General features: G+C 43.6%; 1 protein-coding gene across 32 annotated transcripts in view; it reads left to right on the top strand.

Annotated features, from left to right (window-relative positions):
• MAP2 (microtubule associated protein 2) overlaps positions 1 to 17085 on the top strand; it is a 242159-nt gene that overhangs the window by 74230 nt on the left and 150844 nt on the right. Inside the window, exon 1 of one of the 32 annotated variants that reach the window (XM_080398380.1) lies at positions 7157 to 10589. The exons of 30 other annotated variants lie outside the window; for them this stretch is intronic. The gene's annotated coding sequence lies outside the window, so the exon portion shown is untranslated. One more of the 32 variants, XM_080398348.1, reaches the window with a different exon arrangement.

Genomic DNA, 17085 nt, shown 5'->3' with positions numbered 1-17085 from the left:
TCAGAGGTCCCTGCCAACTTCAACTAGTCTGTGATTCTTTTCTGGGAATGCACAAGGACTTCTGCTTTTTATAAAGCAGTTTGCTTTGTGCTGTCCTTCATTTTCTGTCTGTCTGTTTCATTTGGGATGTTTCCAGTGTGTGAGCTACCTCATCTCAAGTTCCTCCTTGTCTTCTCCTCCCCTCTGCTGGGACCCAGTCACAGATGTTGATGTTTCATCATGGTGATCTATGAAACTGTTGCCTTTTTATAGTAGTTCTTGCACCTCTTAGCTCTGGGTGTTTTTGCAGTGTGAAATACAGGGTAGGCTGCAGCACCTCAGACCTAACTGTGGCTGACGAAAGCCTGGCTTTGTATCTGGATCAAAGCACCTGACACGTGCTTAAGTGGAGCCATCTTCTCCAATCTGCTAGTGGAATGTCAGTAGCTTGCTTTGCCTTTCCCATGCCAGAGCTGTCTGGACCACATTAATAGTCTGGGCCTGTGCTAAGATGCTGAATATGTTTAATCTCTTTGTTCAGAGAGCTTGGGTTGAAGCATCCTCTTAGCATGAGCCAGGGATTTACAATATGAATGGTGGGTGAGTCTGATCTGATGGCAGGCTCTTAGCTGATGGTGTAGCCATGTGCTTACTATCTTCTGTTCCTCTGGGGCTTTCCAAGGACAGCTTGGTCCTGCCTGCATGTTTTGCTGGCTCAGTTTTCAGCCAATGCTCTGTTGTGTCCTAGTTAGCTTTTTCTTCTGTGTATGCAAAAACTGGGTGGCTCTGAAAGAGAAATATCTTGCTGTCCTGTCTACAGTGTTTCTTGGTTAATAAATACAGATTTTAAAATTGCTCATCTGAGGCAAAAAAAAAAAGTATTATAACCGGTGCAGAGAAGTCATCATTGTTTTGGACCCTATTGCAACTTCCAAACCGAGGTGATAAAGGGTCGATACACCAAAGATTGATACCTGGGATTTCAGAGCCAATATTTTTTTTTTCATATTAAGGGTTATTTTGTTTTTGTTGATTAGATGAATGGGAACAGCAGTAATTAAATCAGCAACAAGCCTGCCAATGACTCGGGTGGGCTTGTGATGAAAACTGTTAAGTAGTTGACACAGAGCTCAATTTGCACGCCGGAACCAATGCCAGAAGTAAATCATATAGACCATTAACCTTGAGACCTGCAGAGGGCAAAATAAAGAGCCTGGCTGTTTGAAGCACCTCTAGTTACTCAGCGTTTGGAGATGTGCATGTGGGGGAGACATCTAAATAAAAAACATAAACAACTCCAAATCTGTTCCAAGTGGGCTGAAGGAAGGGAAAGGAGAGGCGTAAGTATCTGGTAGTTTTAGATGTGCTGCCATGGTGACAAGAGCTGATAAACTAGAGCAAAACTGGGACTAATCCATAACTGAAAAGTATAGCAGATGCAAAGTTGCAATGCTGTTTGCACAGATTCAGGTATGTAGTAGTGAACCTGCTGCTACATGCCTTGTGCTCAGTCCTGCTCTCATCCTGAAGAGTGCTTGTATTTACTGCTGGTTTCCAAAGGTTACTTGTTACTAAAAACACATACATTTATTTCTTTTAACAGCAAGTCAATGACACCTGTCAACATCTGATCCCAATCAAAGCTTTTCATGTACTGCACATAATAGGCTTATGGTACGCTATCTGCTAACCATACTGTCTTCAAAAAGCTAAGCCAATTTTGGTCTGTAACTTCTGGAGCTGTTGGCTTCATATTTCAGTCACACTGTGGAAGCTGGATAGTCCTGTAAAGACTTAACATTAAAGCCTTGAGTCAGTGAAGCCACCAAGCACATGATTTACAGTAAGTGCTTAAGTGCTGTGCTAAGTGAGGGTGGATTGCCCAAGTGCCTGAAGTTATACAGATCCTTAAATGCTTTGTAAACTCAATGTTTAAGAATTTTATCCCAAAGGATGCTGTAGGAACTTCTGCTGAAATCAGGATGAAGGGGACCTCATGCAGTGCTCAGCTGCTACAACAACTGTGTGAAAGACATTATTGATATTTTGCTTTTACATATTTTACTATGGAAAGAAAAGCTACCAGAAGGCATGATTTCTGGGTTTGGGTTTTTTTTTTTGTGTGTGTATAGTATGGTAAGAGTTTGGATAATTTAGTCAGTATTAAAACATGCCTTGAGTAGAAAACTAGTATAGGTGGGCAACGGGACAGAATTCTGGAGACAATCCATCCTTTCAAGGTTGTGAATAGTTCTTTTCATTTCCAGAGACATTTATATAAATGTTAAAACAGGAAGGAAATCATTCCATTGATTTAAAAAACAAAGTCAAAATTTCTTAGTGACTAAAACAATGACTATTCAATTAATGCCTATACATAGTCATTACCTAAACCCTCCTACTCTCACTTCATATGTTAATTAGCTTATCAGTCTTTTGTGCTTGCACAAATTCTTCCAAGAATTGTGGGCAGGGGTCCTCGGGATGTGGGTGGTGGTCTTTGGGAGGAAGGCCGTAGGTCTTCCTCAAGGTGTACTTATCACCTTTTGCCAAAAAATGCTGAGTTGGGTGAGTTACCAGTTTCAATCAGCTCTTGCTATCTGTCTTTCCTCCTTGGGTGTTAGGATGCCGACAGATAACAGGATGTCCACAGCCTCACAAGGTGTCGGTGGATAACAGGATAGCATTACAAGATGTTGACAAACACAATACACATTGAGGATGTCATTATTCTATCCTACAGTGAGTTCATACAATATCACCATTCAAAATCATGTTTATGATCCATCCCTTACAATAAATTTTCAAACTGATGTTATCACACCAGGATACTAACCTTTTAATGTTATTTACAAGTGTTAGTGGGATTGTGCACTTTGTTTTACTTGTGTTTAAAACGAGAGATACTTTAAAAACAAGCAAATAAAAAATCGTGGTATAACATTCTGATTCTGTGCCACATCTAGGATTTTGCCCTCTAGCCCAAGTCATCTCAAATAATTAAAAAATCTGCTGTTTTAAACAGAAGTTGAGGCAGTTAATGTAATAGTCCCTGTTCAGAGATATTTTGTATTTATACTATATAAATGAAGGAAGGTTGTTTTTTTGTTTGGTTGTTCGCTTTTCCTTTGATATTTAATGATGACTGAGATAGCAAACTCTTTGGGACATAGATCTTCCTCTGTCTTTCAGTAATACCAACATTTTCAAATTCTGAAATCTTTCCTGCTATACAAGTTCCCACCAGATTAAAATAGGTGCATGTAACTTCATGCAAAGCAACATTTTTACCACATCAAAGAAGAGGTCCTGGAGTTGCTGGGAGGTTTGTTTGTGGTACGCTTTTACAGCTCATTTTCCACACAAACTTTGATACTGTACAACACCTATGTATCTATATAAATGATCTTGCCATGTGTTTGTACAGTACCTGGTACAATGCTGCCCCATTCTCAGCTGTTTCCTGAGCACTGCTGCTATCAAAATAAGCAGTAATATCTTTGGCTTGATAGGTATAAGCTACCATAAACTTGCTCACAAAAGCACTCGGGTGGAATACCTTGTTGTGCCGAGGGAGCAAAGCAAGCATAGGTGGACAAGGAGCACCTCCTCTGTGAACAGAACAACTAAGAGGTTTTCAGTGTGGTGCCTGCTGGTTGAGGCTTACGAGTCAAAGCATGTGCAAAGTGCAGAGGGCAGATCTGCAGCATTGCGCGCTGCGGCAGTCCTCGTTCGGTGCAGGGTAGGATGGCAGCATGTGGGGCAGAGCTGTAGTGGTGTTTGGTTTCTGCTTATTGGGCCAAGTTGGTGCTGAGACATCAATCCCTTTTAGAAAGCTGCCTGCTTTGCCTTGCTGCAGCCATGGCAGTTGCTGGCAGGGAAGGGAGCCGCGGAAGCGGAGCAGCTCCTGGGAAGCAGCCCTGTGATCCAGATGGTGCTGGGGTGGCTGTGTGTGGGTTAGCGTACTCCTGCACTGTTCCCTTGACAGGGCACCACAGCATCGGGTCAGGCCTTGCAACAAGTGAGCAAAATGGGGAAAGGATTGCTCCTCCACCAAAGTGGTGCTGGTAAGAAGCCTGGTCCTGGCTGAGCACAAGAATAGAAGAAGCTGTAGTTGTAAAGAGATGATATAGAATGCAAAATTGTAAGAGACGATCACTTCTGCAGGGCAATTGAGCACCATTATGAGTTTGTTGGTGGTTGCAGGATTGGGGTTTTTGGTACTGCTGGCGAGCCATGTAAGCAGTGCTAAGCCTGGATGTGAAAGAGGCAAATCAAATCCTTCCCCATTAAGCAAATTATTAACTCCACACTCCCTACAAGAATGTTGTTCATGTTGGCCTGACTCGTTCAATGTGAGACGTTTCAGGAAAGGAAAACCTTGTAGTTGGACAAAAATTTTCAGTTTCATTGCAGTTTCTCCTTGATTTGGGGGGCAAGAGTGGCAAAACCCAAATAAACCCCCTAAACAGTCGAGGAAAAAGGCAGGAAAGTTTTGTGGAGGTTTTATTCTTGCACTTTCTTTTCATGTTCTTCCACTTCAGATACTTCCACTGAACGGAAGTATTTACCCCAGTAGTTCTAAGGCTCAGACCTATAGGCAGGAGGAGGAAAAAGGCCACACATTCTCTTTCCCTCCTGCCCACCCCTCCGTACTCTGCTCAATTACTTTCTGTGTTCATACAAATAAAAAAGATAATTGTTTTCCTCCTAACCTTGCTTGAAAACAGCCCTCATTAGACTCTTTGCGGGGAGGCGGATTGGATGGAACAGCAGCGTGTTAAAGGGCTTCTCTGTCTGACTTGGGGAGCATCTTACGTAAGGAGCAGTCGCACCGTGGCAGAGCTGAGGGCACAGAGACAGACGGTGCCTTTGAACGTGACCCTAACTAGAGATCTTGCAGCGCCTAGGGTGGCCCTGGGAGAACAATGTGGTGGTTCTTCCCCGCCAGCCAAAGTACCTCTGCTCTGCAAGATCCATGTTGGTGTAGCCTTGCTGCTGCCTGCTGGAATGAAATCAGCACAGAGCTGCCTCTGACCCTTTTACTACCGACAAGCTTTACAAGGGAGACAAGACTTTGTCATCTAATAGCACCCTGCCGCTTGAAGAAATGATTGGCCTTTTTATGGCATATATTGTCTTTTTCTTGTGCTTTCCTAGCTGTTTTTTCTCACCAGATGACCCAGCTAGTGCGCTAGTGCCTAGAAGGTGTTCATGGGATTGCTTCTGAATTAAAACTTTCAGCAGTGTAGCAATATGCACCCCATGGTGCCTTGCACATCACAGAAAATGGAAGGTTAAAATCTAGCAGAAAGGCTCTTTGCTGCCCCTAGCAGCAGGACATTAGCTCAGAGGGAATGAGGCAGGACAAAATTATGGTGTATTAAATTGAAAATCACAATAATGGAGAGGAGAAGCAGCTGTGTTGGGAGCTGTCAAAACTGCAAGTAAGTATTTGGGTGGGTGAAGGAAGTTGGTTAGCCAGAAGTTAGAGCTCCTTCCCCAGTTCCCTGGCTGTGGTTCAGGGATGTAGTGCATACACCCGTCCTAGTGCTCCTTCATTTCTGATTCACTGTGCTTACTGATAGAAAATTTCTTCCAATAATTACCTAGATTTTTAGTGCTTTGGTAGGCCTGTTTTTTATATCTCTTGCACATATTCTCTTTTCTGTACAGTAATCTTGTAAATCTTAGAATATGATACTTTAATCATCTCTCTTCGGTATTATCTGAACTTAACTCTTGTTAACTCTAGTCTTTTTTTTATAGGTCTTGCTTGACTGAAGTACAGTTGTTTTTATTGCTGCACCAAACCGGGTAGCCAAAGGGAATGAACTCCAAATGATCCTCACAGAGAAATGGTTATCAGTCTGGTTTTTTTGGAGAGGCTGCACTGGCTTTGGCAGCTCTGCTGAGCTGAGTTGCAGCTGTATGACACAGGTGAGGAGGGGGATGCTGCTGATACACAAGTGAAACCAAAATGTGTCTTGTAATATTCTGAAGTCCTGTCTGCAGTTGCATTTGGTTCAGCAGCACAGCAATTGATTACTTAAATCTGAGCTTTTTTTTCTGCCCTGTCAGCTTTATCCTTGGCCACATCAAGTACTCGCAGCAAGTTGCCTTTGAGAATTCAGCCTTTGGCTGCTTCTAATTCAGAGGACAAGATTTTCTGAATTGTGAATAACATGCTTTTGTCCTTGCATTTCCCTGCAGTTCTGGCAAACCAGAGTTTTTTATATTTCAGCTTAGAGGGACAAGAGAGGTGGAAAAGAAAGAGTTGAAAAACGGTAGAACTGCATTCAATTCAGGAAGAAACGTGGTACTTTGCACCATCGTGGCCTGCTGGGTACAGTGGCTGTCCTGCTGCTTGTCATGCAGCCTGGCACCAGCTCTGGTGGGCATGTAAATGAGCAAACACCTGGTTGTCACTGAGAAACTTGTCTTTCTATAATGCAAGTACAGCATTTCTGCCATATAGCAAACCTGCCTGGATTCGGGTATTAGGAGTTTTGCACCAGGTTACAATCCGGTATATATTTCGGTTTTCTTCATACATGTCCTTGGAACTAGATGCTCTTTGAGGTCCCTTCCAACCCAAACTGTTCTATATGTAGACACGCCTCGCTCTACCATAGAGGTAAAGGAATGGTGATTTAGCAGTAAGTAGGCTGGGTGACAACGCAGTGACTACTTAAGCCAGTTACTTTGTGCTATGTATTCGTTTATTGTTTGTGTGTGAATTTCTCACAGAACTTTCATGGTCTTATGTGGGACTCTGGGGAGATAACAGAGGGAATGACAGGGCTGCTTTAGCGCGCTGCTTACAGAGGTGTCTCTTCTGGGCTAAAGGCTTTGCTGGTGCATGTGTACGTGGCTGCAGCAGCATCACTGTGCCTGTGAGAGTCTGAGCTTCAAAAGCAAACCTTACTCTCTGCAAGTGAGAGGAAGTGTGTGTGTCCTGGGGTGAGCAAGCTGGGGGAGCTATCGTATGTTGGTGCAGTTGCGCAACTGTCACATGTAAGTGTAGGATGAAAAAGGCTGCTACAACAGAATGATTCGTGTTTATTTAGCAAATATTCCCGAGTAATTTGGTCGGCTTGACACCTGTTTGTGACTATACACTTTGAGGGGTTATTGGTGTCATCAACCAGCTTGTGCTTGGCTGGTGCTTTTGAAGAACCAGGTAGGTGTTGTTATTTAAGTATTATCTTTCTCCTAACCCCAGGAGATACATGTGACATGGTAGATATTATGACACATCAGGTTCCCTTGGTCTGTTCATCCTTGGCTTCTCATTTGGTTTAGTAATGCCTATAAATCTAGCTATTCCTGCTTCCATATAGAGCCTACACCTGTGGTTTCTGTCAGCCATGGCTATAAGAAAATGGGTAGGTGAGACCAACATGTGAAATAGCAATCTATAAATGGCTGGTTATCAGAGCTGTGATTCTGTCAAGAATTTATGGTGGTACAAGAATGAACAACAATGAATTTTCTACGGTTCGTAAAACATTAGAACAGAGCCAATTTGGGCATGCAGCCTTGTAAAGCACATGATGATGCTATCTCTGAAATAACAGTAGTTTCTTAAACACACATACATAAGAGCTGCTTCTGAAGCAGCTATATTTATACAGGATGTTTAAGAAACTGTTTCAAATATCCTCCTCAATAAGTGTATTTCATGTTTCTTACCCCCAAGTTTTATTGCTTGCATCTGCTACAGTTTTAGTTAAGTAAGGAGAGTTTTCAGTAAGATTAGTTTTGCATTTAAAGTCACAGTATTATGCTGATACTCTTCTTGAAGAAGAAGCTTCAATAATCCAGTATGTTATGAAATAGTCTTCTCTGCAGTGATGTAAACAGCTATCAGCTTTTAGTAGTGGTTGGAAAGGGGAAGTAACATGCATCTTGGCAAACTAGGACAGGCACAGATGAGTGGTTTAAATTGAATGTTGGCTTATTGCAAGTTTTGTGTGTGGTGTGCTGGGAGGAGAGTGCTGGTGTCCCATCCAGACCAGGTAGATGATAACCGTGAGGTTCTCCATCATTTGAGAAGACACAAGTCCTGTGCTTTCAAGCAAAAGACTTGGAGCACTCATTTTCCAACAGTATGTCAGTGAAATGTTCACAGTAATGGTATTTATCCAAATATTTGTTACTTTGATTCATGATGTTGGCATCAGGATGTTGGATTAAAGGTTGTTTGACCGTAGGAACCATTTGTGCTCAAGGGAGTATAAAACGCCGCTTTGTGTGTGATTGTGCAAATGGGACCCCGTTGTGACTGGGTGAAACGTAAGTGTAGCAGCAGCCAGGCTTCTGAAAAAAACTCAACTTGCAGAAATGGAGAAATCTGGTCCTGGGGTCCACCCAGGGTAAGCATCCAACTGCTTTTAGGTAACACGATGAAGATACAGCATTTGGCTTGATCGCTTGCTGAGAGGAAGCACTGCCTCAGGGAGTGTGGTGAGTCTTTCAGCAGTGGCATAGGACTCTGTGGCTCCAGACTCTGCAGAGGAGGAAGAAAGCCAGCCAAAGTCACATGTCAGTGTTTTGAGGGTCCCTTTAGGTAAAGTTTATTTAGCTTTCTAGGAAGCTGCAGTATTTAATCTGACCTGAAGCAGCAAACAGATGGAGGGGTATATTCTGTCAGAGGAGAGAGCTGTATTTTTGGCTTTCACTTCAAGCAAGAGGCTTGTAGGTGGCTTGCTTAGTGTTTTATGAATTTGATGCTCTATATATGGCTAAACTGGGCCTTTTTTTTTGTAAGTAACATACATAATTTTTCAGCCTCTTTAAGCTTAAACTTCTTCTTTGCCCAGAAGTTAAAAACAGGTTCCTTCAAAATTAGATGCCCTGTTAGACCATACGTTCTGCTGCGTCAGGGAGCAAGTCATTCACGTTGGCTTGACTGGGAGTTATTTATATCCTGTAGTAGGACTATGAATTTCACTTTTCAGATGAACCAGTGAATTCTGGGTTTGTGTTTACGTATCTGAAAGACAGGATTCTTTCAGAATTCTTTTCTTTATAAGGCTTTTAACTGAACAGAGGCTTTTTCCTGTTAGATTGAACTCAACTTTCATCAGTGTGTATGTTTGGAAATTTCTCTCTCTCCCTGAGACCATATCCAGTTAAAATAGGAGGAGAAAAGTGAACATTCTTGGGAGGATTTGTTCTCATCATGTAACAACTTCTAAAATAAAAACAAACCCAAAATTGTTGCAGTGCTGCTTAATTAAATGACAGTAAAAGTTGGGGGCTTGGAAATACTGTGGTTCTCCCTTTTTCAGGGTAAGCCATTCAGCATTCCAAACTGGCTTGTGCTGGGAGAATCAGACATCACCAGCAAGGTATTTCCTGGCTCCTTTTGCCAAATGCTAATAATAATAATAACAACAGTAATAAAAATTTTAAAAAAACCCCAAAACCCTCAGATCTAAACCAAGCCACTTGTGACTTCACTTGGCAGCACAGGCCTGCTCTACGTAACTTCTGCCTTTATTTTGTTACTCATATGCCTGCCAAGAGCTTCTGAAGTGATTTGCCCCATTCTCCCTCCCTCTCTTACCCCTGCCAAAATGAAGGCATAGCATATCATGCTTTGTGAGCCAGAGGAACATATGGGCTGGGGAAGCTTCAACCGACCAGACCGAGGGCTTGGCTGGATGTGAGGCGCCGCTCCAAGTGAGGGCAGTGCCTCGGCCACCAAGGTTGGGGTATCTCTCTCTTTGGGCTCCATCTCAGACATGCTCTCTCTCCTGAGCCCTACTGCTACTGGAGGTTTTAATTTCTTGCTGGCTTTTCCTGGTGGTTTTCTCTCAGCTTGGGCCTCCTTTCCAATTGAGTTTGGCCAAACTGACCGTAAGAGATAGGTGCCCACCTTTTTTTCCCTGCCTCCTCTGGAGGAATAAAAACATGCTTTTTTTATATGTACCAATCCAATGAGGAAACAACTTTTGTGGGAGCACAAGGTATCTCTATTCTGTTACATGAGTGCCTCGTCCATGTCAGATCTTAGCCCTGCTTTAAAATGCTTCAGACCCCTTGATCTGTGGTTACATCAAGGAAAGTGAAATAAAATGTGTGTAGTACTGAGTGGTGGTGAAGAAAGGGAGTTTGTATGTAAAGGGTGAAAGCCTTATCTGCTGCAGATACGCAACAAGAAGGCACAGCCCTGCCAACAAATTTCAGTGTTGCAGGGAAAAGCGTGAGAACGTTTCTGAAGTTTCAGAGTCCTGCAGAGAGTAACCAGGAAGGAACGACTGGGAATTTCTTTTTCATTGAAGGAAAAGGAAATATATGAAAACATTTTAAGTGTGAAGCTCTAAGCTGCTGAAATGGTGGTACCCTGAAGAAGCAGGCTTAGATTGTTGGTACATTAAAATGAAGTAACAGTTTCATGGTAATTGATAGTGCTTTATGACACATCAGTTACAGTTTCTGCTTTGTTAAACACTTTTAAAGCTGCTTCAGTGCCTCCGGCTTCCCTTCCCTAACTGCTGGGAACTCTGTGAACCACTGGCTTGTCTGTCTCCAGCAGAGCTGGAAATGCTGCATTGGTCCCAGCGTCCCATTTTGCCTAGGCAGCACCTGTGTTTCCTCAGGTAAAATCTAATATGCAAACGTGAGCATCACTTCTGGAAACTGCATTCTCGTGGTCCTCTGTGTATGTGTTTTTCTGAGTTGCTTTTCTTCTAATTGCTAAATTTGTTGTGGAAGAAAATGCTTTCAGTGGAGCCCAATTCTGATGGGCCTGTATGGGTTAAAAGGGAAGGAGTTCCTGTCCAGAAATCACTTTCTTTTGGCATGTTCCCTCTACATTCTCTGTGACCTCACCTGAAACCGTTTATCTGACATTGGTTTTGGATTGAGTCTGCATTGCTGATGGTGCATTTGGCTGTAAAGATGAGATTGGTAATGGTTTAATTGATTTTCAAGGGTAGGAGAAAATGCAGTTCATGATAACCATTGTGATTTCAGGTGATGTATGCTAACTTTGATGTATGGGCTGCTCAGAGCTAATAATAACCTGTCTGACCTGACCTGCCTTGGCTTCAAAATGCTTAGTAGGAGCTCTTCATGGCTTTGTAAAAGAGATTTTGTATTTTTGTGTGTATCTGATGATAGATCTGTACTGTGAGTCTCCCTAGCTTTGCATCAGGATTTAATTATCAGTATATAAACAAACCAGGTTGCTCCAGACATTGTCCGTGTTGTTGTGGCTCCTTAGGGTGGAGGGGCTTTCAATGAGGGGATGAAAAAGTTGTACCCTCCTGGAGGACAAAAAACCCTGTATAGACACTACTCTAGCTGTTTCTTGGGATAATGCACAATTTACGTGTGTCTCATTGGCGTTTCATGGAAGTTCAGGTTAACAGCCTGATGTATGTGGTTAATAAATACCTTGGTAGCTTTGACAGTGAAAACTGGGCATCCTTGTTGGCATCTCATGGCTACTTCAGAAGTTAGCAGCAGGCTGGAAAAACTGCATTACATTAATTTTCACCTGACCTGTTATTCCTGCGAAGTTCCTGCCAAGGAACTCAGGAGGAGACTGAGTTTTATTTCAGAGCACAAGGAAAAATATTTAGGAGTTTGGAGATTAGTTGTCAGCACTGGAAGTGGGGCTTGCCAGAAGTAGTGACAGACCAAGCTTGTAAGGCAAACAATGCTGCACCACGGACTGACAATACCCCTCGCGTAATCTGTATTAAAAATAGGTTTTACGGCCTCCACTTTTAGCATGATCCATTCAGTAATTCATATGGCATTCCATATGTTAGGGTGAGAGGAAGGTGGAAATAGTGGGAGTCAGGGAAAAAGACACTGACTGATCCAGATTCTTATGCCATTTCAGTTCAGTTAATTGCATGCATTTAAAGTGTTGTAACGTGAGCAGATGGGGTGTTTCACAGTTATGTGGGGTGTGTGTGTATATATATACATATATATATATATGAAATTCTCTAGCACTTGATTCCACAGGGCTGCACTGAGGCTTTACCAACCACAGACTGGGCGTGTATGGGGGAGAGGATGACAGTAATCAGTAGTGGGATGGGTTGAGTGATTGATCTAGTACTGGGATCCCCCAAACCACATGAGATGTGCTTGTGGATATTTAGTGAAGAGTCCAGTAGCCTGCAGCTTTGTTGCATTTGGTGGCAACCTCAAGGCACCCTAAGGTTGTCATGTCTCCTTGTTTGAAGCCACCCAGTAGTTTTCCTCAGTCTGGGGAATGACCCTTTTAGAAGAAGGAGAATTAGCCCTGGAAGCAGGGACTTTGTTGCAGGGATGTGGGTTCCCTCCTCTTGCTAAGACTGCTGGAGCAGCCGGGCTGCCAAGCTCTGTGTGCCGGTAAGCACTGTCCAGCTCGTGTGATGCTCTGGTTACAACCAGGTTAACAGGTGATCTGAGCACGGGGGCAATCCCGCTTCCCCCCCCCCGACTCTACAGTCTCCCTGCTCCCCCTCGCTGGCAGTGCCAGCGCTCAGGCTGTGATGGGACCCCGAGTCACTGGGCCACGTGGGATGAAAGCGCTCCGCTTTTCCCAGCCATTTTCTGGTCTCGTTCCCCCGGCTGTGTCCCCGCCTGCCTGCCCTGCACCCTGGCCCCTTCAGCACGGGTGCTCTGGGGGCAGGGGCAGCCTGCCTCTCCGTGCACCCCACCACAGCAGGAGGGTGGCAAACAGGCTGTCTTCCTCGCCGCTACGGCCTTTTGAAGCGTATAGTAAAGCAGATGGCACCGTGCTTATACATAATAAACAGCAAGCAAATGAATAAGCCTGTTTGTCAGCCTGGGCTTTGCCCTGCGCCATCTATCCCTTGATCACAAATGCTGGGCCTTTCTGTTGGAGCCTCTGCTCCTGCTGGGAGCTCACTGGGAGAGGTTTGCCTGGGGGGAGGCCCTCCCGGCTCTTCCCTGGGGGCAGCCAGGCCTTCAGCAGGGCATTGATGGAGGGTTGGGCTTTGTTTAGTGCAGTGTCATTTCTCTGAATCTTCAAGTAAGACAGAAATGTTGTTTTTAAAATTATTTTTTTTTCCTGTTTTTCTTACCTTATAGAATTCTGTGGCCAAGTCTTCCATTTTTAAGAGGTTGAATGGACCTGGCTACGTCAGGGGTTTGGCTGTCTTTAACTTAGACTGGTAGAAACATTTGATTTGTTTGTCCAAGGTCATCATGAACTGTAAATGGTTTGGATCTGACTGCTCTTTATTTACAGGGATTTTGTTTGGGTGGAGGTTTTTTTGTGTGTGTGTGTGTTAGTCCTGTTCCCAGTCCATACACCACTTGCTGCCAATTTTCAAGGTGCATTCTCTTTGCTTTTTTTCTTCCCTGCTTCCCCTCCACATGGACTGGAAGGTGTGAGGAAGCATCTTGTGGCAGCTAAACCGTGGTGCTACCCAGGGAGGATTCCCATGTCATACTGTGCCAGCTGAAAGTGCATCAACAGGTCCCAGCTGAGATACCACTTCATGGTGCAGGCGACTGGCATTTGTTTGCTGTGCAGGTGATAAACGGTTGCGGTACCTGGTACTCTGGAGCTGATTTGGGACCGAAGCCTCAAGCTGCTGCAGTGTAGATAAAATGTAAACAATACAATAATTGTTTGCCGTACTAGTGGGTAAGGAAGGCCAAATGTGGGGAAGAAGCTGGGTTGCAGGAACTATTTTCTCACCCAGTTTCTGGAAGTCAGGGCAGAGATGCCAGGAGCTGGACTGGTCTCTTGCCTCTGGTTCCTGTGAGCTACTTTGCGCCTTATGGCCTCTTTCCTCCTCCCACCCATTATCTCATCTCATGCATTTATTTCTTAGCAGGTGTTTGTGCAGTGCCCTCGTGCTGAGAGTGCTTTCACTGCTGAAGAGGTTTTGTAGGCTTCAGAAGGAGCATAATAAAAATTGACTGGGCAGTGCATGCAAGGATCAGCTGTCACTACCCTTGGTGTACCCAGGGGGAAATAAGGAGATTCAGTCCAGTGCTTTTCAGGAATGAAAGATTAATTCAGGATGAGAGAGTCTTTTGGTCTTTTAAAGGGGCAAAACCTTGAGCCACGGAAATTAAATAGCAACATGTGGAGTGGTAGTTGAATAAAAATAAAATGAGATGGCAAAAAAAGCCTTAAGCTTTCTAGTTTATCTTGTTCTCAGAGTTCTCTATCAGATGGCAAACACCTGCTCAATGCATGGATATTAGGGGCATGCTGTCAGGAGACTTATCTTCAGAAAGTGATACCTGCCTTTTGCACTCTGCCTTCTGCTCATCAGATTGCATGTTGCAGGGTAGAAGACATTTGCTGGTCACCGTGACTTATTTTTCAAGTTACTGAAGTGTAAAATCATTTCTACCAAGGCATAACAAAATAAAATAGTGTTTGGTTATTTCTATCTCGGCTATATTTTGGAGTCAACCTGAACCAATGTGTGTGTATACTTATTTATAAAATATAGCTTTGTATAGAGAAGGTTCCTACACTTGGTTTCTCCCTTGTTCAAGGGGATGGAAAGAGACAAGGAAAAAAGCTTGAAGGTTAGGTGGGGAAAGTGGAGAGAAAACTGCTCCATATTGCTTGCCCCAATGGCATGCACATTGAATTTTTGAAAGCAGTTTGACGACAAGGTGTAGCACATGTAAACAGCTTTCACTTGAAGATTGATGCACGCATTGCAAAACGGTAATTTTTTAGGCCTTTTCACACCACTGTGAGATGATTAAGCCATGCTTGATCTGCTTAGGATGAAGCAGAGCAGGGGGCAAGAGGGAATGAGAGCCAGAGGGTGGAGGAATGCGGTGAAAGATGCACCAGGGACACTGTGTGCGTTTGGGGCATGGCTGGGAGTAGGTGTTTATACCATGTGTAGGATGAGCTGGCCGGGGACATGTGTTTAGCATGTAACCAAGGATCTGCAGCATGTAGCAGCGGGGGTGTAATGTGGCTGTGGAAGCCTTGCTCTTGGGGGGGCTGGGAGCTTGCAGGCCTTCAGGGGGAGCCTGGGTGGAGGGCAGGCACAGCCCGCAGCAGTGGCAGTGGGCGGGTGCTGGGGCAGAGTTCATGCAGGCCTTGAAGATGCGGATGATGGAGAAAGATGGTAAATTGAGTGGAAGGGAACAGAGATACAAAGAAGCAGCAGGAAGGGGAAAGACATGGATGGAAGCCACAGAGTCAAAGAGAATTGTTGAATATTGCAGCAAACAGGTTGAAGAACAAGGGGAAAAAAGGTGGAGGAAATGGAGTCCTAGTAATGTAACTGTGTATTCCACATTTATCTAATTCTAGATTTATATACATTTGTCCTATATTTATAACACAAAAACATGTCAGAATTATCCTAAATCTTTTAGGAGAACACATTGGTTTCTTAGCCTGAGAGCTTTGTGAGGTTCAGGGCAGGAGAGCTGCTCTTCCCTGCCGTCCCCATCAGAAGTGACCCCTGGGTAGTGACTCAGGAAGCAGAAATTAGAGAAGATAACCTCATCCTTTTATTTTTTTTTCTTCTTTCTTCCTTAAGTGCTTGAATACTCCTAAGTATTCACAGCTTGTAATTGGTTTAATAATTGATAGATCCTGTTAAACTCTAGAGTAACAGAGTATTTTGGAATTTGGGAAAGGTGGGAGACAGGAATCAGCTAGTCTGTTTGACAGTCAGTCAGATGGGGCATGTGTAGGGATGTCTTTTTGCTGAGAAGATGCTCTTAAATCTCTCCAAAAGGTGTAAGGGAAAACAAGCTCTTTTGTCCTACCAGTGCCTTTCACTGAATGTTGGTGTATGCTCCTGATGTGACTTGCCTCTCTAATGTTGAACCCTGCCCTCAGGAGGGGCTGAAAAAGAGAACAGAGAAGAGATCTGTGAGTGTAAGTGTGGGGAACAGCCGCAGGAAGGAAACCTGATTTGAGAAAGCTGTTTTCATTAGGGCCCCCTTTTAATGGACTAATGGTGGGGGGTCAGCAACTGGAAATGGCCTAAATCCAGCAAGAAGAATCAGCAAGTACTGTCTGCTGGGGGAACAAAAAGGGCTGGAAGAAAAGTGTGTTTCCCAGCATTGCAGTGGTTAAAGTTCAGATTATTTCTAGCACCTACGTGTAACCAGTCAATGCTTTTTGAGAAACAATTAGTGTGAGTTTTTTCTAGAGCTCCCAGTCCTTTGATGGCCTTAACAGATGACATCTTGTACCAAAGAATTGAAATATCCTGGAGAAAAATCACAAATTAACAAAGGCTTAGGTGGCTTTACCAAATGTGAAGTTTTCTGACTCTTGACCTGCAACTTCCTGCAGCAGGTGTAGGTTTCCTGTGTTTTGTTTGCATGCTGGGTTTTTATGTGTGAAGGCTGGTTATTTTGGCATGGACCTATATTTTTTTATTAGTAAAGCTGTTCATGATTTATTAATAACTTTTTATGGTTTTCCTTTATTAAGAAGTGCAATAAATATTTATTTCTCTCTTCTTCAAAATGTCATCTCTGAATAGCAAAGAATAAGAAATTAAGATGAAGCGAGGATTAGTAGTTTTCAAATAAATGCACAGGCTGGTTTTGTCCCTTAAAAATCTCACATATGCAATGAATAGAGAATACATCCCATAATGAAAACCTATTCCTTTTCCAGAAATCTCTTGTCCTGTGAAAGCTCTGTCAGGCAGAAGATTTATAACTGAGTGTAAGCAATGAAAATTTGAAGGGTGATGTTGCTGGTTGTCCAGGTTCTGAGGTTTTTGGTTTGCATTGTTGGAAAGCAAAAATAATTAATGAAGGCAGTACAAAATACTAGACGGTTTGCAAGTCCTATGAATAAGGGCTGCTATTAAGGGAGGTGAACCCCAAGATTAACATACTTGAGTTGCCATGGGGTTTGGTTTCTAGTCTGAGCTGAAGTCAAGGCTCAGTTGTGGGAGGTAGGTGTGTGTCTTTGGGGGTGACTTGTACTGAGGTGGGTGGGGTGAACGGCCCCTCGAGCTCCCTCTCTGCTCATTGAAATGCTGCTGAGCCGCGGCACAGCGGGCTAAGTGTTTTTCCAAGTTTGCAGCAAGTTCTGTAAAGAGGGACGAATCCCAGGAAGGCTCAAGAAAATAACACAGTTCCTAAAAGCCAGGAGTTACAAACGTG

This window comes from Falco punctatus (assembly GCF_963210335.1).
Source record: "Falco punctatus genome assembly, chromosome: 8".
NCBI lineage: Eukaryota > Metazoa > Chordata > Aves > Falconiformes > Falconidae > Falco > Falco punctatus.
The sequence above is the reverse complement of the archived record's forward strand: the minus strand, read 5'-3'. Positions and strand labels throughout refer to the sequence as shown.